Raw genomic sequence first — 26,457 nt, forward strand, 5'->3', positions numbered from 1 at the left:
TTAAATAATAATTAAATAAATAATTAAATAATTAAATAAATAATCAATTTCTAATTTCTAAATTAATAAAATAATTTAGAAATTATTAATAATATTTTTCAGAATTTATAACTAATTTTTAATAGATTTTTGGAATTTATAAAACTGATTTTGATTTATTAAAATATAAATAAATAATAAAATAATCAGAAACAGAATACAGGGATTGGATTCAGGGTTTTCAGGATCAAACCCAGGTCGTTTCCCAGGTCAAAACTAGGTCAACTCGGGTCGACGAAGAACAGTCGTCGCCGTCCCAGAATCCGGCGATGGTGACGGTTTCCGGCGACTACAAATCGACGAAGAACAACGATGAAACCACGATTTGAGACTCGTTATCGTTCAACAATCAAGCCCAACAACTTCCCCTATCTTTCTCCTTCGTCCTCGTCGTCCCCCGACGTCGGGAAATTCACGAACGGCGGCGGCGCCGCCGTTTCCGGCAACCCTAAAATCGAAGCCAAATCACGTAAAACCGGCATGAATCTACTCGCAGCTACACGATCTATCCATTCGTATTAACACAAACATCAAACAATCAACCGAATTTAAAAACCCAATTTCAACATAAAACCCAAAAATCACAAATCGAAAACCAAGTAATTAATAACTGAAATTGTTAGCAGAATCATAAACTAGATCGAATAAGCTTTGCAACGACTACTTACATGACTGATTTGGTGAATAGAAACACGATCAATATCCGGTTTGATTCCAAGAACTCCAAACCCTAATTTCAGAGAATTAGGGATTTTCTTGATTTTTCCGATTGTTTTATGAATAATTAATAATTAATTAATAATTAATCAGCTATTTATATATATGAAAATAATACCCCCAAATAAAATTAAGGGGCTAATAACACATCTAATAAAAATATTTGGACCCAATTTTTATAATTATTGGGTATCAATTATGAATTTTTTAATATCCAATAAATACAAAATATATGCCGAAAATTCCCAAAAATTGTGAATATTACAAAATTGCAAAGAAAAATGATGTTTGATAATCTCATGATCATATAAAAACAAAAATGTGATTTTTGTGGGGTTTTTACTCCAGAAGGGGTCCGGAAAAGTCATTTTTCGCGAACGAGGTAAATTTGTAAAACGTCTAGGGGTTCAGAATAGCGATATGGTATAGGTCGTTCTTGGCAAAATAGGGCCAATAATTTTGTTTGAAATACAGGCTTTTAAAACACTGTTTGAGTTGTACGGGTTTTGAAATAAAACCTATAACTTATAATAAAACACTCAATAAAAACCCGAAACACATTCTGATCAAATCAGACAACACATAGCACATAGCAGTTAGGGTTATACGACTCAACACATTTAATTACATAATAATACACATAAATTATTTTTATTAGAACATAATACAAGCGTAATTTTCTCGGTCGTTACATTCTCCCCCTTAATAGGATTATGTCCTCAGAATCACGCTATGAAGATAACTGAGGGTACTTTTCTAACTTATCACTCTCAAGCTCCCAGTTTGATTCTTCAACCACGGGGTTTCTCCACAAAACTCTCACTAATGGTACAGACTTATTTCTTAAAACTCTCTCTTGCCGATCTAAAATTCTTATCGGCTGCTCTACATATGACAAATCTTCCTGAAGTTCTATTGGCTCATATTCTATTACATGCCTTGTATCATGATTATACTTCTTAAGCATGGACACATGAAATACATTATGAATATGCTGCATATAGGGCCGACGTAACGAGGCTTTAACTTGCCCTTATTGCCAAACCTAGTCAATCCCTTCCATGGTGATACTTTTAACAGTACATGTTCCCTTTCTTGATAGTCCACATCCCTTCTGGCTGGATCTGCATACTTACGTTGTCAATTATGTGCCGCTTCAAGTCGCTTTCGAATAAGTTCTACTTTTTCCTGGTTTACTGAATCAGTTCTAGACCTAGAATCTTGTGCTCTCCAATTTCATCCCAACATGTAGGTGATCTGCATTTTCTTCCATATAAAGTTCATAAGGTGGCATCCCGATACTCGCATGATAGCTGTTGTTGTAAGAGAATTCCACTAGAGGCAAATGCTCGTCCCAATTGCCTTTAAAATCTATCACGCATACATGTAACATATCTTCAATTGTCTAAATAGTCCTTTTATTTTGCCCGTCCGTCTGTGGATGATAAGCGGTGCTCATGTTTAACTTGGTCCCTAGACATTCCTGGAATTGTCTCCAAATTTTCGAATTAAAACGGGGATCTCGATCCGATACTATGGACACTGGTACTCCATGACACATCACGATTTCCTTGAGATATAAATATACTAACTTGTCAAGTGAAAACCTTTCGTTGATTGGAAGGAAATATGCTAACTTCGTTAACCTATCGATAATAACCCAAATTGCATCATGATTTGCTTTGGTCCTTGGAAGTCCTACTAGGAAATCCATTGCTAAGTGCTCCCATTTCCATTCTGGAATATCTAGTGGTTGTAGTAATCCGCTCGGGCATTGATGTTCAGTTTTAACTCGTTGACACGTGTAACACTTACTGACCCATTCCGATATCTCTCTCTTCATATCTGGACACCAAAATTTTTCCTTCAGATCTCTATACATCTTGGTGCTTCCGGGATGAATTAATTATCTTGAGCTCTGCGTGTCTTGCAAAATTTCTGCTTTCAATTCCGACATTAGGTATCCAGATTCTCGAAGCAACTCGAAAAATTCCCTTGTCATCTTTCTGGCTGGTAATTTCTTCTCCTGACAATTTGTCGATTTCATGATTCATTACTTCTTCTTGACATCTTCTTATTTTCTCCAATAGTTCTGGCTGAAAAGTCATGGCATAAATTATTTCAGTAAAGCTTTCGGGAACACGAACCTCAATTTCCAATTTATCCAATTCTTTGATCAAGTCTTCTGAAGATGTTAACAAGTTCAATATTTCCTTTTGACTCAATGCATCTGCTACTACATTCGTTTTGCCTAGATGATAATTGATTGATACGTCGTAATCTATGATTAGCTCTAGCCAACGTCGTTGTCGCATGTTGAGTTCTTTCTGCATGAAAATAAACTTCAGACTTTTATGATCTGTGTAGATTTCACACTTCTCCCCATAAAGGTAATGTCTCCAGAGCTTCAGTGCAAATACGATTGCTACTAGTTCCAAATCATACGTCAGATATTTCAGCCCATGAGGCTTTAGCTGTCTAGAAGCGTATGTAATTACGTGCCATGTTATATCAAAACACATCCAAGTCCTTGATAAGAAGCATCGCTCTAAATGAAAAAATCTCCTTGATCGTCAGGTAAAATAAGTACAGGTGCAGTTACCAGTCGATTCTTCAATTCTTGAAAACTCTCTTCGCATTTCTCATTCCATTCAAACTTTTCATTCTTCCGGGTCAACTTGGTCAATAGCGTGGCTATGTTTGCAAAATCTTCAACAAACCTTCTGTAATAACCTGCTAATCCCAAGAAACTTCTGACTTCCGTCGGAGTCTTTGGTCTTTCCCAAAATAGCTTTAATCTTCGCTGGATTGACTTGAATTCATTCAACTCTGATGATGTGTCCTAGAAATTGCACTTCCTTCAACCAAAATTTACATTTTGAAAATTTCACATAAAGTTGTTCCGTTCTCAACGTCTCCAATGTCATTCTCAGCTACTTTGCATGCTCGTCTTCAGTCCTCGAATAAATCAAGATGTCATCAATAAATACTATGATAAACTTATCTAGGTACTTCTTGAATACTCGGTTCATCAAATCCATGAATGATGTTGGTGCATTGGTTAGTCCAAATGCCATCACAAGAAATTCATAATGTCCATATCTCGTTCGGAACGCAGTCTTTGGAATATCTTCTGCCTTGATCTTCAATTGGCGATAGCCTGATCGCAAGTCGATCTTCGAAAACCATGTCGCTCCTTTCAGTTGATCGAATAAGTCGTCGATTCGGGGCAAAGGATATTTATTCTTGATAGTTAACTTGTTCTGCTCATGATAATCGATACATAGTCGCATGCTACCGTCCTTCTTTTTCATGAACAACACTGGTGCGCCCCATGGGGACACACTAGGCCTTATGATTCCTTTGTCGAGAAGATCCTGCAATTGTTTTGCCAATTCTTTCATTTCAACAGGCGCCATTCGATACGGAGCTTTTGAAATTGGTTCAGTCCCTGGTGCCAAATCAATAGTGAACTCGATTTCTCGATCCGGAGGTAATCTTGGAAGTTCATCTGGAAATACATCGGGAAACTCACAAACTACAGGAATATCTTCAATCTTCGGATTTTCTTTTTCTGTATTTAACACATAAGCTAAGTAAGCTTGACATCCTTGATGTAGCAATCGCTTCGTTTGCATTATCGATAAGAATTTCTGCTTTTGTTTTTCACCTTTGAACGTTACCGTTGCATTTTCTTTGGTTCGTAGTTTTACCTTCTTGTTTGCGTAATCGATCTGAGCATTATTACTGGCTAACCAATCCATTCCTAAAATAACATCAAATTCTCCTAACTTGAAAGGTATCAAGTCAACTGAGAAATGATGTCCCGCTATTTCAATATCACAACCTGGACACACTCGATCTACCGCAATCTTATCATCATTTGCTAACTTTATAATTAACACCTCATCGAACCACTGAACCTCACAATATATCTTAGGGATAAAATCTTCAAAAATAAAAGACCTCGTAACTCCCGAATCAATCAATACTTGAGCATTTACAGAATTCACAAGAAGCGTACCTGCAACCACATTCGAACTCTGTACCGCTTCTTTCATTGCCATGTTGAAAGTCCTTACCCTGTGCTGATTCTGTGGTGGTGGTGGAGGAGGTAATGCTAAAACCCTTGGAATGCTGGCGGCTATTGCTGCTCCTTTACAGTCCTTGGAAATGTGTCTTTTTTCTTCCGTATTGGAAACAAGTGATTTCGGCCTTTCCCATCGGACATTCTCCAGAGTAGTGTCCCTTCTGCTTGCACTTGAAACACGTGACATTTGGCTTATTGCAAATACCAGTATGCTTCTTCCCACATATTCTGCAATCAGGTATTGGTGGTCGGATAAGTCTCTGCTAGTTTGGAGCTGGAAGTCGGTTACCCGTCCTCTGGTTACCCTGCTATGTCCTTCTGAAATTCACATTTCTCTTTTTGAGATGCTTTACTCTCCCCTTCAATAATCATGGCCTTCTGAACAATGGCTGTATAAGTTGTCAGCTCGAATATTGCTACCCTGCTACAGATCCATGGCTTCAATCCCTGCTGAAACCTCTTGGCTCGCTTTTCATCAGTATCCACCTGCTCGGGAACAAATCTAGCCAATTCAGTGAACTTGGCTTCATAATCCGCGACCGACAATTTACCTTGCTTCAACTCCAAGAACTTGATCTCCATATGATTCTTCATGTAAAGAGGAAAATACTTCTCCAGAAAAAGATCGGTAAATCTATCCCAAGTCACTACACCTTCGCCTTCCAAAGCTTTCTTCGATTCCCACCAGTAATTGGCCTCACCTTTCAGAAAGTAACTCAAATCCGTCTTTTAATCTTCCTCAACTTCTACTAATGCAAAGGCTTTTCCATTTCTTTTAACCAAGCTCTCGCCTTTGTGGGATCTGCAAAACCTTCAAATTCCGGAGGCTTCACTAACTGGAATTGCTTAAAAGTAACTACCGGTGCTGCTGGTGGTACTTGTTGCTCTGGATGAACGGCTTGCTGTAACATTTTTTGTTAAAATTGCTACTGTTGTTGTTGCATCTGTTGCTGCATCATCATCATCTGTTGTTGCATGAGGTGGAACATTTGGTCCATTTGGTTATTATTATTCTGACGCTCGGTATTGTCATTAGACGAGTCAGGTCTTGCTTTTCTTTTAGGTGCCATAGTTCTGATAATAAAACAATTGGTTCTTTTAATAACAGTTTATTAAACAGGTGATATAAATAAAGAAACAAGTTGTATGGTATTAAAACAAAATTTAAACAGTTGATATGGGAAAAAAAACAATTTACAAAATATCTAAAACAAATAATTAAAACAATTTAATATTTAAGTACATCATTTTGAAGTAATTGAAAATTTTAGAAAAGTAAATGGTACAGCATGGTTGTATATAAAAACAACATTTTAAAATAATGCATTGGTAAAACAGTAAAATAAATGTAAATGTTTAAAAAGACTGAAATTAAAAGAAAACGTGAAAAGGTTCATTTTATATATATAGGTAGGACACCAGCTGCATGTATCAATGCTTGATACAAAAGTTCTACAACATATCAGTCATTTTGCTACTACTCCCAGTCAAAACTAGCGGCTATAAGCATACAAACTAGTCATACTATACTATGCTACATCTATCTACGTATAATATATATGGTACAACATCATACTGTCAACTGAGATCAGAATCCGGGTGGCACACGGCTCAACTCCTGCTGTAGCGCCTCTAGTACGGCCTCGGTAAGTCGCATAGCCCTACGATATACAGCATCAGTGCGCACATCCTGCGGTCTCAAATCAACCATCTCCTGAGATCCTGCCCTAAGTATCTGGCAAAGTCTATCCCTCAGTATATAATCTGGCGGAAGTGCTTTGACTGGTCCATCCTCTCTGGTCTCGAACACCCCAAGTATTTCTCGACACTGGTTCTGCCATCTCAGCCTTTCCTCCCTCTCACTCTGGAACTGTTGGTAAGACACCATATGAGACTTATGAAGATTAGTCTGGGAACCTTGGGTATGTAAAGGCTGGTCAACAACTACCTCATCCATGAACTCCTGTTATGGAAACTGGTATATCCCAGGTACATGTGCCTAAATAGCCAACGGTGCAAGAAATAAAATAGGCTGCTCCTGGGGTGCATACATAGGTGGCTCTGGCTCTGGCTGGAACTGTGGAATCTCAGGCTGTGGTACTGGAATCTGCGGCTCTAACTCCTCCCATTGGGAAATATCAACCATATCAGTAATATCAAACATCGAAAACTCTAACGGTGGAAAGTCAGGTATCTCTGGCTCAAAATGAGGAAAATAATCAACAAAATCAGGTACCTCTGGTGCAGGGGGTACCGGCAACTGCTCGAGTGCGGGTCCCTGAGGTAATGGTGGTGGTGGTAATGGAGGAAATGCCTGAAATGACGCCGGTGCTAGTGCTGGCACTGGGTCTGACTCGGTCCGCTCCGAGGATGATGCTAAAGAAGCCATCTAATATAATAATCATAACACAAGAAAAGATCAAATCACATGCCTAAAACTCACAAACTCCTAATCTAATAAACAAACAACCCCTAATACCATTACTCAAATCTCATATGATCTTCATATCTAATCTTAACTCTAATGTTCTTGTTTTCAAGGGCCAAAACCTAAGCTCTGATGCCAACTATAACACCCTCCAAATCTGAGGTATAGATTTGGGGCATTATTAACACTAATTACTCACTAAACCTGTACAAGAAAGATATCAATAAAATAATTACCCCGAACTACAACTACTCAAGATCTATTCAAGGTTAAGGATTGAAAACAACAACCAACTTTATTACAAACCAAACTAAATCAACTGTCTCAAGAACTCTCTTTGTTACAAAATTTTATTCTATTCACATTTTAAACTAAACAACTTTTATTCAATCTATCGCTATTACTTATCCTGTTACACATGATCTGGTAATTCAAAGCTCTCTTCTGGGATAGGGACAAACACCCTTGGTATAAGTAGGTCACGTTGCTTGACTCACTTCTTGAATACTCGGGTTCTGATGGGTTTCATTCTCAACCTTAACTGAAAAACAATGTTAATAACAATAAAAGGGGGTGAGCCAAAATTGCTCAAAAAGCCTGCATCAATGTATATAGTATAACGAGAAAAGAATATATAAAACATAATCTACTGGTTTGAACAACCATTTGTTTCTATATAGAATAATAACTTGCCATTACTGGCGAGTACCAAATGAACAAGACAGGAAACAAGAACCAACATATGGATTATAACCTGTTGATCAGTCAGGATACAGTGCGGATCTATACCCAACTACATAGACCCAACCAACATAAGGGGTACCCAGGCAACTATGGCCTCATAATCAAGGGTCCGGTTAATACCCGGCCCGTATCATAACCATCCAGTCCATAGCTTAGCATCCAGAGCAAACGGTATGCTTTTGATGTATCCCAATATCAGGATATATCAGAATATATGTAAGTAAGGGTATCAATATTGGAATATGAATAAAGGGTTCAATAAATTGGGAGAAATCAAGAATCGAAATGAAATAGAAACAAGAATCAATAATTGTGTATCAGTATATGTGAACAATAATTATCAAGGTGCAATTGTTATGGAAAGTGGGATATACTTCACTATTCAGAACTTAGAATAGGGGAAAAACTTGCCTGGTGTGCTCTTCACCTCGTACGATTCACTGCCTTCTACTTCTGGCTTGATTCGCTTTGAGGATAGAGAATCTATCAAGGAAAGACATTCGTTTAGATAACTTACTTCATACGCATATCTCGAATTGATACCACGTAGCCCTAATGGTCTACCCATATGATTCTATCAGACTCGCGTATATAAATATATATATATATATAATTATAGAGCACATAAGGTTCACATAATCACGTAAAGCACATAGCACATAAGGTATATAATTGATTTTAGACTCGTAATTATTTTTAAAATCAATACTAGGCTTATACCTGCACTAACAAACAATATCTGGTTCGATTTACCCCTGATAGGCCTACAAACAATTAACTATCACAAGATGACTCGCTTTCAGAAGATATTATGATTTATAATTATTTTTAATGGAATCGGGTCATTTTTCTGAGTCTAAGGGTCTTCGTTTTACTCAAATCGGACTAATGATTTAATAACTATGCAATAAACAATATTTAATTAATTATGAATCAATTATAAATAATTAATCATAATTAAATAAACCTTAATTATATTTTTAAATAATTATTTAATACTGATTGTATTTTAAAATAATTATTTCCTAATTTTTAGAATTAATTACAAATTATTACAATTTATTACCAATTATATGATTAAATCTATCATTTACGAATAATTATTCGATATTAATAACTATTACGACACCCTTCAAATAAATAAACTATCGCTCGAATAATAGTCCGACTTATTGATCAACTACTTGTACAACTACGAGTTACTCGCGTTATTCGACTAATTATCGAACCATTAATCATGATATATTTTTAACCTTATTTATTAATTAATTACTTAATTATTAAATAATAAATAAATATATAATTAATTTCAAATTTCTAAATTAATAAAATAATTTAGAAATTATTAATAATATTTTTCAGAATTTAAAACTAATTTTTAATAGATTTTTGGAATTTATAAAATTGATTTTAATTTAATAAAATATAAATAAATAATAAAATAATCAGAAAAGAAAACAGGGATTGGATTCAGGATTTTCAGGATCAAACCCGGGTCGTTTCCCGGTCGAAATCGGGTCGTTTCCCGGTCGAAATCGGGTCGACTCGGGTCGACGAAGAACTGCCATCACCGTCCCAGAATCCGGCGACGGTGACGGTTTCCGGCGACTGCAAATCGACGACGAACAACGACGAAACCACTATTTCAGCCTCGTTTTCGTTCAACAATCAAGTCCAACAACTTCCCCTGTCTTTCTCCTTCGTACTCGTCGTCCCCCGACGTCGGGAAATTCACGAACGGCGGCGGCGCCGCCGTTTTCGGCGACCCTAAAACCGAAGCCAAATCACGTAAAACCGGCATGAATCTACTCGCAACTACATGATCTATCCATTCATATTAACACAAACATCAAACAATCAACCGAACTTAAAAACCTAATTTCAACATAAAACCCGAAAATCACAAATCGAAAACCAAATAATTAATAACTGAAATTGTTAGCAGAATTATAAACTAGATCGAATAAGCTTTGCAACGACTACTTACATGACTGATTTGGTAAACAGAAACACGATCAATATTCGGTTTGATTCGAAGAACTCCAAACCCTAATTTCAGAGAATTGGGGATTTTCTTTATTTTTCTGATTTTTTTATGATTAATTAATAATTAATTAACAATTAATCAGCTATTTATATTTATGAAAATAATACCCCCAAATAAAATTAAGGGGCTAATAACACATCTAATAAAAATATTTGGCCCCAATTTTTATAATTATTGGGTATCAATTATGAATTTTATATATCCAATAAATACAAAATATAAGCCAAAAATTCCCAAAAATTGTGAATATTACAAATATGCAAAGAAAAATGATGTTTGATAATCTCATGATCATATAAAAACAAAAATGTGATTTTTGTGGGGTTTTTGACTCCCGAAGGGGTCCGGAAAAGTTGTTTTTCGCGAATGAGGTAAATTTGTAAAACGTCTAGGGGTTCAGAATAGCGATATGGTATAGGTCGTTCTTGGCAAAATAGGGCCAATAATTTTGTTTGAAATACGGGTTTTAAAACACTGTTTGAGCTGTACGGGTTTTGAAATAAAACCTATAACTAATAATAAAACACTCAATAAATACCTGAAACACATTCTAATCAAATCAGACAACACATAGCACATAGCAGTTAGGGTTTTACGACTCAACAGATTTAATTACATAATAATACACATAAATTATCTTTATTAGAACATAATACATGTGTAATTTTCTCGGTCATTACAATTAGGCTCCCACATTCTTTTTATGCACTATCAACCCATGTGACTCTGTCAGCTTGTCAAGTCACTATCAACTGCTATCTTTGTTAATATTCCGTTGAAGCTTTATAGGTGTTATCCGTTGACATTATATCAGTGTCATCCATTGAAGCTTTACCAGAAGAATCTGTTGACAGCTTTATCCGTTGAAGGCTTGACTGCTTATCTATTGAGGGCATATGAGTTATCCATTGAAACTTGTAAAGTCGTCTGTTGAAGCTTTGTAGATTATCAGTTAAAGTTATTTCCATAGCAGTTGATACTCTTTCACTTTTACAAAATTACAAGGCATTTTATATTTACAATTAACCCACCTGTATATCTTACTAGTAGTCAACATGACTTAGAAACTACTAAAAATCACAAACCCCTTAGCTATTTTGGTGTACAAAATGTGCTACATACTTATGATATAAGCTACTCCATCAACGGATAGACAACTGAGGTTATCCGTTGATGGCTATAAAGGACACTTAATAAATCTACCCAAGGTATTTTGGTTAATTATCATCAAGACTACAACATATTCCTAACACTTAGACTTCAATTTTTCTGAGGAAATCTTCATCTTATTCATGGAGGTCTGCAATACAACATTGTCGCTCATCATCTTGATACTCTGTGCAGAGGAAGCTGCGAAGTAGACATTGGCCTGACAAAGAAAACAAAAGAGAATTCATAAAAAGGCTAAGCCTGCGGAGGATAAGGGCTAAGATACTAAGACCGACTAAGACTCAAGCGGGCCGAGTCCCCAACATATAGAGTCTCGTCCAACCAGGATCTTCTCGAAAGAGTGATCATGTCCGACCAAGACCGGGAAGGGCCGAGTAGGCTACTAGGAGGGCTTAAGGCCAACTAGGACCTCCTGTAAGATTGGTCCAGGGCCTCTTGGAGAATTTTCCTCGACCTTCCTGGGAAAACTTTATGAAAATTCTGAAAGAAGTACACTTGAACGAAAATTAAACAAGTTAAGATGTACCTGGTACAAAGTGTAAGCCCTTAGCACCTCGGCCTCGAGCAACTTCTCACCCGAAGAGATATGAAGAAGGTCTGGAAGAGTAATGTAGTTCTTGGACCACTCAAGAGCAAGGGTCGAACTCCCAAACACTGAGTCGTTAGTAGATATGCCCCATGAAGGTTTAGAGGGGATCTTCACATTTCCATCAAAATCTTTGATTCTTTTCTTGCCAGAGCCAGAGGCCTCAAGGAAAGACGGAACCTTGGGAATGCGGTTTACCGACCCGGCTGCTTCCCTAGCCATCCTTCCCATAATCATGTGGCTCTTATCAGTCATTGCATCCAGGGCCTCAGTAACTGAAGATAAACTTCCAATAAGGGGTTCTTCCATTTTCGTCAATAAGGCGGTCACGGTCGTGAAGGTCAGCATCTACGAGATAAAGGATGTAATGAGCATTGTCTATGGGACAACTGAAATCGCGCCTGAAGTATACCCCACAGTCGCCCTCCTTTTATTCCAAGACTACAAACTTCTTGTTCCAATGGTGAATAGAGTCATGAAGAGAATACGTGTTCACGATATCGGGGACACGGGGCCTGTGTTGTAGAAAAACCCAACCAAGCTTATTGGAAGGAGATGCCTTCAACAAAAAAATACTTCAAAACATTGAGACGCTCAATGGAATACCAGGTTATTACAACTTACTATAAAAGCGATGATGAAATCCCACCCGTTGGGATGGAGCTGGCACGGGTGAACCTTGAACTTGACAAGGAGTCTCGAGATGAAAGGGTGTAATGGAAACCTTAGCCCAGATTTCAGAGCTGCCTTGCACACATATAATCTGTTGGTGCTCAGGTTACAGGTCCACTCGTTGGGCTTGGTCTTACAAACCTCTATACAATCAGGCCAGGGGTCGCTCGACCGAATCTCGTTGACGTCCTCTTCATCAACCATGCTCTTATGCTTGAATGCATCTAATTGAACGGTGCTTGGATACCCATCAGACCGCTCGTCTAGCATACTCTTTAAGCTGTTAGAGCAACGGTTAAGGGAATAAGGAGAAACGAAGGCTATACCTTTCAATTGTCAGATTATACCTCTCTTATGCATGGCTTCCTTGACTGAGATGGAGGGCTTGCTAGGACCTTGAGACACCTTGATTAACTTGAGAAAGTTGAGAGCTTCTAAAACTTGAGAGAATTTGAGATGTTGACAAATGAAAGTGTGAATGAGAATGAGCACTTCTCATCTTCTTTTATAGGAGAAGATGTACATGCTAAAGTAGGTCATAACTCTTCCTTCTTCACATTGGCAGGTATCCCTCAAAAAAAGACCGAAGAATGGTAGGAAAAATTATTAGGAATTTAGAGGAAAGGACATAATAAACAAATAAAGCTATACAGAATATCACTTATCGTATCAGTCCTCCTAGAAAAGCCTGGCTGAGGCTGAAAACAAGTCGTTAGTCTTAACTCGATGATTAATTATGCTAATCACCATGATTAGTGAAAGCTATGAAAATTAGAGCAAGATCAAGCTCTTAATCCAACATGAATGGCCATTTATAGCCATGGCTCGATTATAGGAGCATTCTGAGAAGTAAGTTTCGTGAAGTACAGAGTATTCATGAGAACAGGAGCAGAACATTTACTAAAAAGAGTAGAACGTCCACCAAAAATGAGTAGGACATTCACCATAACAAGCTTAGAATGTTCGCAGAGATGAATATAAAATATTTCGGAGAACGTTCTCCTCCCGGCCGACCAGGACCATCATTGAGGTGGCTCCATGGCCGACCAAAAACAGGATAGGCCGAGTATGCTACATGAAGGCCTTAGGGCCGACCAAGACCTCCTATAAGTTTGGTCTAGGGCCTCCTGAAGGTTTTCTGGTGGCCATCCTAGAAAATTTCTTGAAAAATTTCGGAAAATTTGTCTTTCAACGAGAACAAGTTTTGTGAAGACTAGAACGTCAGCGAGAACAAGTTTGGCGAGGGACAGAACATCCACGAGAACAAGTTCCGTGAAGATTAGAACGTCCACGGAAACAAGTTACGTGAAGAGCAGAATATTCACTAAAACAAGTAAGGAACATTCACTAAAACAAGTACAGAACATTCACCAAAACAAGTACAGAGCGTTCACTGAAACAAGAGCAAAGAAGCTACAAGAGGCTCCAGGACCACCATGGAGGTGGCTCCATGGCCGACCAAGAGCAGAAAAAGCCTGGTAGACGACATGAAGGGCTTAAGGCCGAGTAGAAGTTCCTGCAAAAAAAATATCAGGACGTTCACCTCCCGGTCAACATGACGCTCATCTCCAGCCGACCAGAAGGAGCTGAGAAGGCTACATGGGGAGCTTGGGCTTACCAGGACTGTAATATCCAGGATATCACGTGTAATTATTTTATCAATAAATGACTATAAGATTATTATTTGATTTCTTATGAATTATCTATTGATTGATATTAATATTAAGATGTATATATGTGATAAAATATGAGTGTGTTAATTTTATTATGTCCAGAATAAAATATAGATAATTGTGATATTTTTCTGGTAATTTTTGGATCGTTATATGATTTTATAATGACTTATAGATTTAATAATTATTTTCTGAATAATTACAAAACTATTTTATAAAACCGGGAATTGTCCAACTTCAACCGTTTTTACATTTTCACAACCCGAAACTCTTCGAAAAACTCCTTCCTAACCTAATCTGATAATTCCGGACATTTTCCGTGTTTTAACTTTTTCAATCCGGATAACGGTTTGACCAGTACGTGTCCCGGCGTACAATTTTCGATACAATAATCATTTCGATAAAGCAACAAAACCCGTATTCTCGCAAGACGGGATATTATTACATTATTTTCGTATAAATTGTTTTATAAAAAGCCCGGTTTGGATAATTATCCAACACGGGTATCGAATCAGATCGTTTTTGCAGTTACTTAGCGGCTAAGTAACTAATTTATCGATCCAACACGATCCAATATTCTATAAATATAAATAGCCCTTTTCTTATTTCAATTAATTCGTATAATCATAAACAACCAGTTAAAACTATTAATTTACAGAGAAAAACACTAAAAATGTTGCGTTCTTCATAATCAAACCCACGAACGAAGGCGTTATCGAACTCCGATTCGGGCGTGCCATATATCAAATTGAAGCTCTCGAAAAGACCTTTTTGAATCAATAAACACTTTTGGTGCAGAAATCAAGGTTATTTTCTTATTTAATTGTTTTATTTCAAATGATTTAAAGATTAAATTATGAAATTTTGTTCTTCATGTTGTTTGTGTGATTTGATGGCATAATCATATAGATAATTTTCTCCTGATTAATTTGGTATATTTATTATATGTCAAAAATAGAGGTCAATAACGTGGTGAAATGGGGTTTAATTCTGTGAAATTTTGAATTAGGGTTTATGTTCTTGAATATTGTTAATCAATTTTAGGGGTTTTAATTATGTTAAACCTGGGATGAAATTGAAACCACCATCTTGTAGATCGTTCCCTGTACAGTCGATTCATGTAATTAGTTCCTATGCTAGCCTTCGATTCCGAATCGCCGGAAACTGGTATTGGCGACGGCGTTCTTCGTTTCCGATCAACATTTCAGCTGACACGTTATTTGTATGCAAAGTTTGATTACACAGAATGATTCGTGGCATGGTCAGGAACGGATCTGCAGCTTTGGGTATGATTCTGGGCGATTTGCAGTCGCCGCAGGCGAGCTCGATGGCGGCAGCCATGGCAGCTGGTGGCGGACGGTGAAGGTGGTGGTGAAATTTCAGTTTCATCACCCACCTTTCACCTAAATTGCATTTCAATCCCTTCTTTTTAAAAATATTTCAAAAAAAATATTATGTTATTTTTAAAGTTAGAAAATTGTTTATTTAATTATTTTAAATTCAGAAAATTCTTTTTAATTATTTATTTACTTAAAAAGAAATATGATTTATTTTATTAATTAATTTTAATTAGTTTTCAATTTTTTTAATTAATCGATTAATTTAATTTTAATTGATTAATTAATTTAATTAATTATTAATTGATTTTAACTAATTTAATAATTAGATTTAATTATTTATTTGGATTTAAAAATTCTGAAAAATAGTTTCGAGTTTGAAATATTGTTTAAAATTATTTGCAAAGCTCGATAATTATTATTAAATCATTTTAAAGTCAGATTCGGGTATTCGAACCCTGTTAATTAATTATAAAATGATTCGGAGACTCGTTTTAATTCCAAAAAATGTTCAAAAATTCGTATTAAATACCTGAAAAATGATTTTACCCCGAATTTTCTTTGAATAATTATTTTAATTGAATATCTTACATGCTACGTGTTATATGTGATCTGATTGATGCATAATATGATTATACGTGCATTGGTTGACTGTTTTTATCATAACTTTCAATGTGTACATCGGATTTGGGTGAAATGAAGGGTAGTTAGAAGCTTGTAATGAATAGAACGAGATGAGAAGTAGTATTGATAAATAAATGTGATGTTTAACAGAGGAAGCGAGATGTAGAAAGGGAAAACAAGTGGTCTGTGAGTGGGAACCAATTGACAGTGCTAGTAAACTAAAAGCGGATTGATAAGGCAAGTATCCCTGAACTTTCTTACTATAATTACAAGTATTCTTGAACTCTCTTCATTACGTTGCAATTTTTTCAAATAGTCCTGATACTATATTACAAGTACTTTGAAGTACTTAACCCTAAACCCTAATTTTTATTGATCTTGAGCCATAAGCCTTATTATTCGTAAACCATTGATTGTTGAATTCTCATATACGAACCACACATATACGATACTACTCCACAAATATTTATCTTCCACATATTGATTCATGATATGGAATTGTTCAACATACGAACCTTTGCGCTTTGTATAACAGAAGACCAATCCTTGCGACCCTAGAACCTTTGGTCTTCTACCTTCTGATTCTTTCCTTGATTGAGAGCCAATATTTTTGAATTCCTTGTTATACCTTCATGGGACTATGAATCACCTTATGTGTAACACCCCCAGATCCGGGGTCGGGGATCCGGGTCGTCACGGTCTTTCTTTCCACAATATCACTTCACTTAATTAATAATAAATAACCTTATGCTGTGACCCCACACTAACACACACCACAACCCGTTATAGTCTCAGAGATGAAATTTAAATAAGTACAAGTCTTTGAATCCACAATTTAAAAGTTATTACAACCCAAAATGATTACTTGATAAATTTACAGTTAATTGCCATTATCTGCCACAAGTTATAATTATACATAATTGATTCTCAAAAGTAGATGGTCTGATCTACAATAGATCTACCTCTGCAGCTATAGCAACTACAACATCAACGGGAAGACGCGGGACGCTTCCCACGCGCTTGCGCTGGGTCTGCTGGGGTCTGGCCATCTTTCCTAACTGTTGTTGTGTGATGAAAGAAGAAAGCAAGGGTGAGCAACAAGCCCACCAAAATAATATGTATAATGATTTACAATATATGAGCCTACTCATAATACTCATGAAAGTCTTGGTCAAAAGAAATGAACCAAGTTGATAACTTAATGCGATGAAGTCGCAAAATATTCAGTATATATACATATATACTTTTCAAAATATTGGAAGTCCTCTTCCATGCATAATATACACAAAGTCCTAGTGTGTAACTGTATGAAAAAAATATCGTTGCAAGGTGATCTCATATATCTAACCTTGTCTCAACGTTTTTCTGAAAATCTTTGTCATACATAAGACAATTATTAATTAGATATAAGTTTAAAAGATGAGGTTACCAAATACCCCAATATACTTATATCTTTCCCAATACTACTTGAACTACCACCGTTCAAGTTATAATCAGTTTCAAAAGTTCATCACATAGACGAGACTACAAGATAATACTTGAATAGATTCAACATTTAAAATATCATCAAAATAAAATGAAGTTATGAGATACTTCATTTGATGCAAACATTATTTTGAAAACTTGACCCTGCCAACACTCAACAATCGCCCAACCGTAGCCTTTCTATCGAAGTGCTTTGGGTAGTGTTGCAGAAATATCCAATTGGATGATGAACTCATTACGGGAGTTTACCGCGCCAGGAAGACCACTTACGATGATCAGTCGTAGTAGTACAACCCCACCATTTTCTACATGTAGAGGAGAACCTGTCGGATTTACTTGTCAACCGAACACTGAACTCCTAAGGAATGGACCGCCTTAGCGGAACTTCCAGGCCATTTGGGCCAATATAATAAGGCTGGGCCGGCGCTACTCGACCACTTACGCCACTCCTAGTTCAGATGAAATCCATGACTCTGAAACGTAAAGCTCGTTTCCCCCTTTCCCCAAGTAGAAACTTGTTGATACGGCTCCACCAAGAAGTCGTACCTAGTTGGAAAGGAAAACTCACCGATATTTCCCAGGCGATGCCTGTTAATGGATTAACTTGTTCCAAGAATTTTACTTCCCGAATATTGGGTAAGTAATCAAAAACTCTTTTACCAAGACAGCAACCTTGTTGCGAATATAAAACACACCATCGAGCCGGATCCCCCAGGTTTTGAGCGAGTATTTAAATCCCCTTTTTAAAAGGAAGATCTTAAATATAAAAATAGTTTTGGGATCCGCTCTAACTTTTGAAAATCATTTTAAAGACTCGAAAACACTTTAAAGAGTGTTTGGAGTAAAACTGATTTAATGAAGTAAATCAGTCCCCAGAATATTTAGAAAATGTCTGAATATTATTATTTAAATAATATTCCCATAAAAGATAATCTTTATAAAATAATTGAAGTAGAAGTATTAAAACTTATACTTGAAATGAATAGCAAATAATCAAAGATATACTTATACGAAAGTAATATCTTTATTTGAATAATCAAAAATAAGTTTGATTATCGACACCTTATTCTTTAATAAAATAAAGAATATATCTCAGCAAATAATCGGAGTCATAGATCCTCAAATGAATATTCAAATAATATTCAATAAATAAAATAAGCTGAGTCATAATACCTCGAATGAATATTATAAATAATATTCATTAAATAAAATAAAGGAGTCATACATCCTCAAATGAATATTCAAATAATATTCAATAAATAATGTAAAGGAGTCATACGCCTTCGAATAATATTTGAAATAATATTCAATAATAAAATAAAGTTAAAGTTATCGAACAAACCTTATTCGATTAATAGTTTTAAAAACTATATCCATATATATATATATAAATATATATATATATATATATATATATATATATATATATATACTCGGGAACATCGACTCCCGGTTTAGAAATATGTTCACCTTTTATCCCCTATACTAAGGGTATACGCAACTACTTGCTTATTTCTAGCATAGGTATTATGCAACTATAAGCATTGAAATTAACAGATAGATAACCAGATTACGAAACAGACATGCATATATACCATATTAGCATGCTCCAATATATCACAAAATTTGCTAATAACAATCATGCAATATCACAAGATAATGCATATACATATATTTACATCACAACAACAGTATAACGGGTAGAAAACTTGCCTGAGCGACTGGGGTTACGAATGGCTCGGGACGAGTCTGGTAACCTATAAATAACAAGTAAGTTGGAATTAAACCAAAGTCACTTGTAAATCTATACTCTAACCAACTCAGACTATAACGCTCGTTTTGCGCTTACTGATTCTCTTAAGTCACTCGAGTACCCTCGGCTCCACCATTTTTAATAATTTAACCTTTACGAGTTTTAAGGCGATTCCTTCGCGAGTGTCTTACCAACTGCCTAACACACTTACCATAAATGTTTCATGCATTAATTAACCCTTTTTGGTCTTTAACCTATGTTTCAAAGTAAGGCGAGGGGAAAAGTTTCGTTCGCGAAACGCCGTTACTTGAAACGGTCGTTTCTCCTAAACCGTGCATCGGAATCGAACGAACTACATATCAAAACGAAGCTCGTAACATGAGCTATCTAATCATGGCAGTGGTCATAATCTAGCAGGGGGTTCTCGGGTCCTAATGTTATGCACAAAAACAGTCCAAAGAAAATCGGACGTTACGACGACTATGTTTACGCGATTACCAATGTTTAAACTACTCCAATTAACCACCAACCAACTCATAACCATCAATACAACAAAACTTCACCTAAACCATACCACATCAGTCCATAATCTCCAAGGTTTTCAACTCAAACAACCACAATCAAGACCTATGAACTATAATCAAGCTTCAATTACCAAAACACTTCCAAATCAAACCAAACTACTAATAATCACAATCCATGCTTCTCATTTCACAACACCAACCATTAAACTTACTAACAAATAAAGTAAAGGCTAGGGTTTGAAGTTTATACCTTCCTTGGGAGGTGTTAAGTTGCTAGGAAGCCTTAGGGAGCCTCCTACAAGCTTGATCTTTCCAAAGAAATCAAGAACACAAAGTTAGGCTTTGAAGTTTCTAAAAGTCCGATTTAAAGAACTGTAAAAATGAGGGTCTTACCATGATTATTTGGACGAGACTTGTGAACAAGAGTTGTAGGCCATCTCAATACCTTTCTAATGAGCTATAGAACACAATATTTGAGTGAGAAATGAAGGAGATACAGCAGTTTTAGTATTCTGATTCTGTTTTGGCCGAGAGCATGAAGAACAATGCCTTGGTTTCTTTTTGATTTTGATGAAAAATGATTTGCTTGGCTTGGTTGCTTGGTTTTTGTGCTTGCTTTAGTCAATTACCTTCTTGCCCTTGAATTTGTGTGGTTACAAAGCCACCACACCTCCTTCCTTCCCATGTCATGCTTATGTCACCTTGCACATGTCATAATGCTCCCACTTGTCCACACCTTGTGGTTTGATGATGTCACAATCCCTGGCTTCTTATACAAGCTTGTCTCTTGATCACTTATTTGTTTTACGGTTCGCTTATCTTTCGTTCTCGTTTATCGTTTGAGGGATCATACCCGGGATCTTATTACTTAGGTTCCCTTAACCTTTCTCAATATATTATATTCCTTTTATGATCCTCTCCTATAATCCTTTAATTTAAATCCTTTTTATCCTGTTACCTTATACTCAATTCTCTCCGTATCTTGTGAATTTCCGAGAAAAATCAAAGTGTTCGGATTTGGATTCTGACGATCTTTACATACACTTATATCCCATATAAAGTACTAATAAAATCTCAGAATATCCATATCAGAACCCCTACATAGTGTGGCATGAAAAGTTTTCTCATTCAGCAAAAACACTATTCATAAGGGTTTCAAAAATTTCCCAAAAATTGGGGTTATTACAGTCTCCCCTCCTTAAAAGGATTCCGTCCCGGAATCAGATAGAAAGTGAATAGGGATACTCTCTTAGCATTGCACTTTCTAACTCTCGAGTAAATTTTCCTACATTGTGGTTCTACCATCAAACTCTTACTAGTTTGATAACCCTTCTCCTAAGCACTCGTTCCTTTTTACTCTATACCCTTCCTGGTTGCTCCATATAGGTTACGTCTGGTTGCATGTCTATGCGCTCATATGCCCCTATTTGTCTGGCATCCGAATTACACTTCCATAACATTGATACGTGGAACACGTTATGAACTTGCTACAGGTTCGGGGGTAGGGCTAGCTCATATGCTAACTTCCCAAACGTCTTAATATATCCAAGGGTCCAACAAATTGTAGACTTAGCTTTCCTTTCTTTCCGAACCTCATCAATCCTTTCCAAGGGATACCTATAACATTACTAGGTCCCCTATTTCATACTCTTTATCCTTTCGTGTCAAATCAACATACTTATCATGACCATCTTGGGCTACTACCAGCCGTCCTCTGATTAGATCTATCATATTCTTGGTCCTTTGGACTACTGCGGGTCCGAGCATCTTGCGCTCTACAACTTCATCCTAACATAAGGGAGATCGACATTGTCTTCCCTCAATGATCTCATAAGGCGACATCTCGATAATGACATATGATCTATTGTCGTAAGATAACTCAATCCGAATTAAGTGATCATTCCAAATTCTTTCAAGTCTATTGCACAGACTCTCATTATTGCTTTTAACATTAGAGCTTCTGCTTCTCAAAACCCATTCTTTTCCAGTTCGTAATCACTACTACCTTCCGTTCCTAATATTATACTGGTTATACTTTTGCTCGTTAGCGTTCTATAACCTTTTAATAACCACGTCAACCTTAGTATCACGAATGTGTTCCCATTCCGCATACTACCACCACTTTATTACTCCTTTTTCAGTTGCTTCTATTTTCCAAAATTTGATCAATCAAATAGAAGTAAAGGAATTTGTTGAGAGATCACTAAGATCATGAACACTTGTTATATCGCATAGTTAGTACAGAAGGTGGCCAGCCTTTAGTACTTGACAAGCAATTAAACAATAGCTGGTATCCTACTAGGCTTCTATCACACAGATAGATAGTCATTCGGCAATACCTCCCCTTTCTGGAAGGGTTGTTCTTCTCAGCTTACATGAAATGAAAAGAAGAGAAAAGAACGAACTGAAGAGAATTGTATATATGAAGAAAAAAAAAATATACTGCCACAAAATATCTGGCTTGGAATCTACCTCTGAACTATAGAGGTTTGTCATAGGAGAACAAAACATATATGTATTTATATCAACATCAAGTATTATAGCATCGTATTTCCCATGCCTAAATATTTCTATTCCGTCCATCATTCTATGGACCCATGCTCTTCCTCGAGCTTATACACAATCACCTTTGAAACTCCCTCGATTTCGAAAATCGAACCTGGGATCTCATTTTAGACATCACCGTTACTAGAGTTCTATGCTTGCACCGCAACCTTCCTCATATAGTAATACGACTCTCTTTTCATAAGAGGGAATAAATATTCAATAGGTAGATACTCTACTTAATTAGTCTATCAATGATAACTTATACACTACCACGACCCGTTTAGTGGTACTCAATCTTAACATCCATTCCAATACAACTCTCACGGTTGTAATCAGCTCGTTACTCGCAGAATCATTGCTGCCTTACTATGGTCCACCACTGACCCACTGTCATCATTCACTTTCCATGAAATCTTAATAGCTAACCATACGGAGTCCATACATGTCGTATCAAATCCTTCTAAGGAGGTAACATAATCACCATTTCTGATTCATGAAGAACACTCCTGATCTCAAAGGTTCGTTTAGTCCTTTTAAAACATGGTCCAGGCTCATTCTCAAGATAGTACCTTCTAAGATAGATAGCCCGCTCATGGCGATTACACGAATTAAACCTTTACCAACTACTATTACGGCTGGGTATTGCACAGTCATCAGAAGGAATGTCAATCTTCCAAACCATAATACAACCTTCACAGTTTTAACCATCATCACTGTATTCTTTTGGCACAAGCGCCTATAATTATCCTCTTACCTTTAAAGTGTCGGCCACCTCTTTGGCCTTTCCTGATAGTAAAATTTCCTTACAGTCAATGTCACTTTAACCATCTCCAAATAAATTTTCTACCTTATTTCAATCACAGCTTATGTGAAAATGCTTTCCTTAAAATCTGATGAGTAAAAAAAAAATCACCATTTTTCCATAAGTTATTGCCTCAGTCTTTAGAGGTTAATCACTGTCATGACTGACTCTCAATCATAATTAGAACATCTTTTATCTTAAGTCCTAATTGCCCTGAATAATTTCGACCATTACTGGTTCGATCCATACTTTCTCGTGGTTTAACACGTGCCCCACTTGGCAACATTATAATTACGTCATATTTCCTTTATCAACATTTCTATTCTTGAAAATTTTGAATATTACCTTTCTCCTTGTAAAACCTCTAAGGTTATCCTTCAATCGTTCCTCCTGTATTCCCTAGATACAGGGCATATTAAAATACCATTTACTATTACTAGAACCATTATCTATATACTTCTGAAAAATTTCTCCACTGATTCTTAAAGGTTGTTGCTACATTAACCCTTTCCAAATCATACTGTCAAAACTCATATTGTCCCTATTAAGGGTGAAATTCCAACCTTTATGCATTCCCCTAGGATTCATTTTAAGTTACCGATGTTCTATCCTTAATTCCACCTTTAAAAGGTACCTGCATCCTTCCATGGATAAATCAAGTCATATATCCCAGATAAGGGTGTCTTATTCAATCATTCCCACCTCGATAGTCTATACCTAACTTCATAATAGCATCCTTATTCAAATTGAGGTCAATCCATATGGCCTCCAAAAGATAACAATGGTCATCCACTTTTCTTTCTTGATTTGGTAATGATAACATGGATGTTCTGGAAGATATTGGTCATGTTCAACGTGAACTTCTTCTTAATAATTCCTTATTTACTTTTGTTGTTTATCTCAACAGTCATCTCAATGTTGGGATATCTTTCATATCTGGCGTCTCCCTTTCTGGGTATCATGCCACCGGTCTTACACTTTACCTTCTTGAAGGTCACTTCCTTCACCCAATTTTCTTAATTTCTTACTTTCTTGTCTCCTCAGTCTATCCGCGTCTCATTATTTATCCTTCGAATTATCTCAAGGTTTCCTCGAATCTTCCCAACTTACAGGGGATAAAATATATGTATCTCTTATACCTTCAACCATCAATTTAACTCATGGTGAATCACTCTCATCCGGACGATTACCTACTTTTCTATTTCTATTTCTACGAGTCTTTAGGGTTTCCTCATACCCAACTCCCTTATCATTCCTCAAACTCTCTTGCCTTTATATTCCTTTCTCTTATCGTTATTTCATGAACCAACACAACATAAGCATTGATTTCAAACATCCCGTCATTCTGGATTCGTGTCTTCAGAATGAATCTTGATAACTTTTACAACTTAGATTCATAATTCATCATACTCGTCTGCCTTTGTTCTGGCTCTTAAGCTTTTACACTATCTCCATAACCTTGGGAAGTACTTTCCTGAAAACAATTGACTGAACTTAAATTAGTTTATTATAATCTCTTGCTCCGTGCCTTCCTTGGCCTTTCACCAGCGGGTGGTCTCTCTCTTAGGAGGGTAAGTGACAAAACAGTCTTTTGTGGTTCGTCAATCATTTAGAATCTCAAATGATTCATCTATTTCCTTTAGCCAGGCTCTTGCCTCGACTGGGTCAGCTTGTTCCTTGGAACTCTGAGAGCTTAGCGACTTAAAGGTCATGAAAGAATTTCCCACCGCACTGTCTCCTCAGGGTGGTGGTTGGGGATAATAGTCTAAGTTCTCTTTAGACAGGTCCATGAATTGCCGTATAGGGGTACCATCTCGGGTCTCCTGTCCTTACTCGACTTTTGTTTCCTCAGTCTAAATATTTCTTCCTACTCCCCATAATTGGGGTCATCTTACATAATTTAAATCCTCATTTTCCACTTCATCATGTTATGGGTTCCTTTTGTCTTGGTGGCAACCTCCCTGACTATCACGTTCAGGGTTTGCTCTAACTCTTATTCCTCAAACTAGCTTTCATCTAAGATTTCATCTTTAAGCTCTTAAACCTTTGGAACCCAAATTCTATAGGAATACCTCATTATTCCCTTATCAACACTCTCGGTATTAATCTCATACCTATTTGTTGGCTCTCTACCTTCATTCATCACTTTTACTGGCACAATATGTTCTTTTCCAATACTTCGGGCTGTATTGCTATCTCAAACAGCTTTTCGGTACCGGCTCCGGTTACCTTCACTACTATTTCCATTTTTTCAAAATCTCTTATAAACTCTCCAAAAGACATTATCATCTTGAGTCTCTCCTTTTTACTAAGGGCATCAGCCACCATATTGGCTTTCCCCGAATGATAAAGAATCTCCCAATCATAATTCTTGATTAGCTCTAACCGCCTCCTCTGGCGTATGTTGAGCTCTTTCTACGTAAGAATGTACTAGAGCTCCTATGGTTTGTGAATCTCACACTTCTCTCCATACAAGTAGTGCCTCAAATCTTTAGGGCAAAACTATTGCCACTAGCCCAAGCTCATGGGTGGGGATATCGAATTTTAAATTCCCTTAATTGTCTTGACGCAGACGCGATTATCTTGCTGTGCTATATAAGAAGCACCCTAATTCCTTATGCGAAGCGTCACTTACAAATCACAAAATCTCATTTTCCATCCGGCAACGCCAACATAGGGAACGTCACCAACCTTTGCTTCGGTTCTTAAAAGTTGTTCTCGCATTTCTCTGTCCATTCGAACTTCTCAGTCTTACGAGTAAGCCGCGTTAAAGGGGCTACTATCTTTACAAACTTGAACGAACCTCTGGTAGTGACCGGCCAATCCTACCTCTGGTAGTCGACCCAACCAGGGTCATCAATTCATCAGTGGTCCTTTATCCAATCTCGTCAGGATCCTCCATGGGATCCTCCTCAGCAACTATCCCTTCTAGGACAACATCCTCAACCGCTACATCCTCAATATCAACATCATCCGGTCCTGCGTTAGGACGCTCTATTGGATCCACAATCTGATCTCCAATTATTAATAAAACATCATCGCATTGATGTTCCTCAACTTCAGGGTTCGGAGTCCCGCTACCATATACGATAACGAACTACGCTTCTATCGCTACATTTATATGGGTTCCCATAAGGGTTTTAACTGTCAGTACTACGTTAGGTAGTCCGACTATGAACTTGGCAAGAGTTCTTATTATCTTAGTGAACTTATTATCTT

This window comes from Apium graveolens, chromosome 2 (assembly GCF_009905375.1).
Source record: "Apium graveolens cultivar Ventura chromosome 2, ASM990537v1, whole genome shotgun sequence".
Classification (NCBI taxonomy): Eukaryota; Viridiplantae; Streptophyta; class Magnoliopsida; order Apiales; family Apiaceae; genus Apium; species Apium graveolens.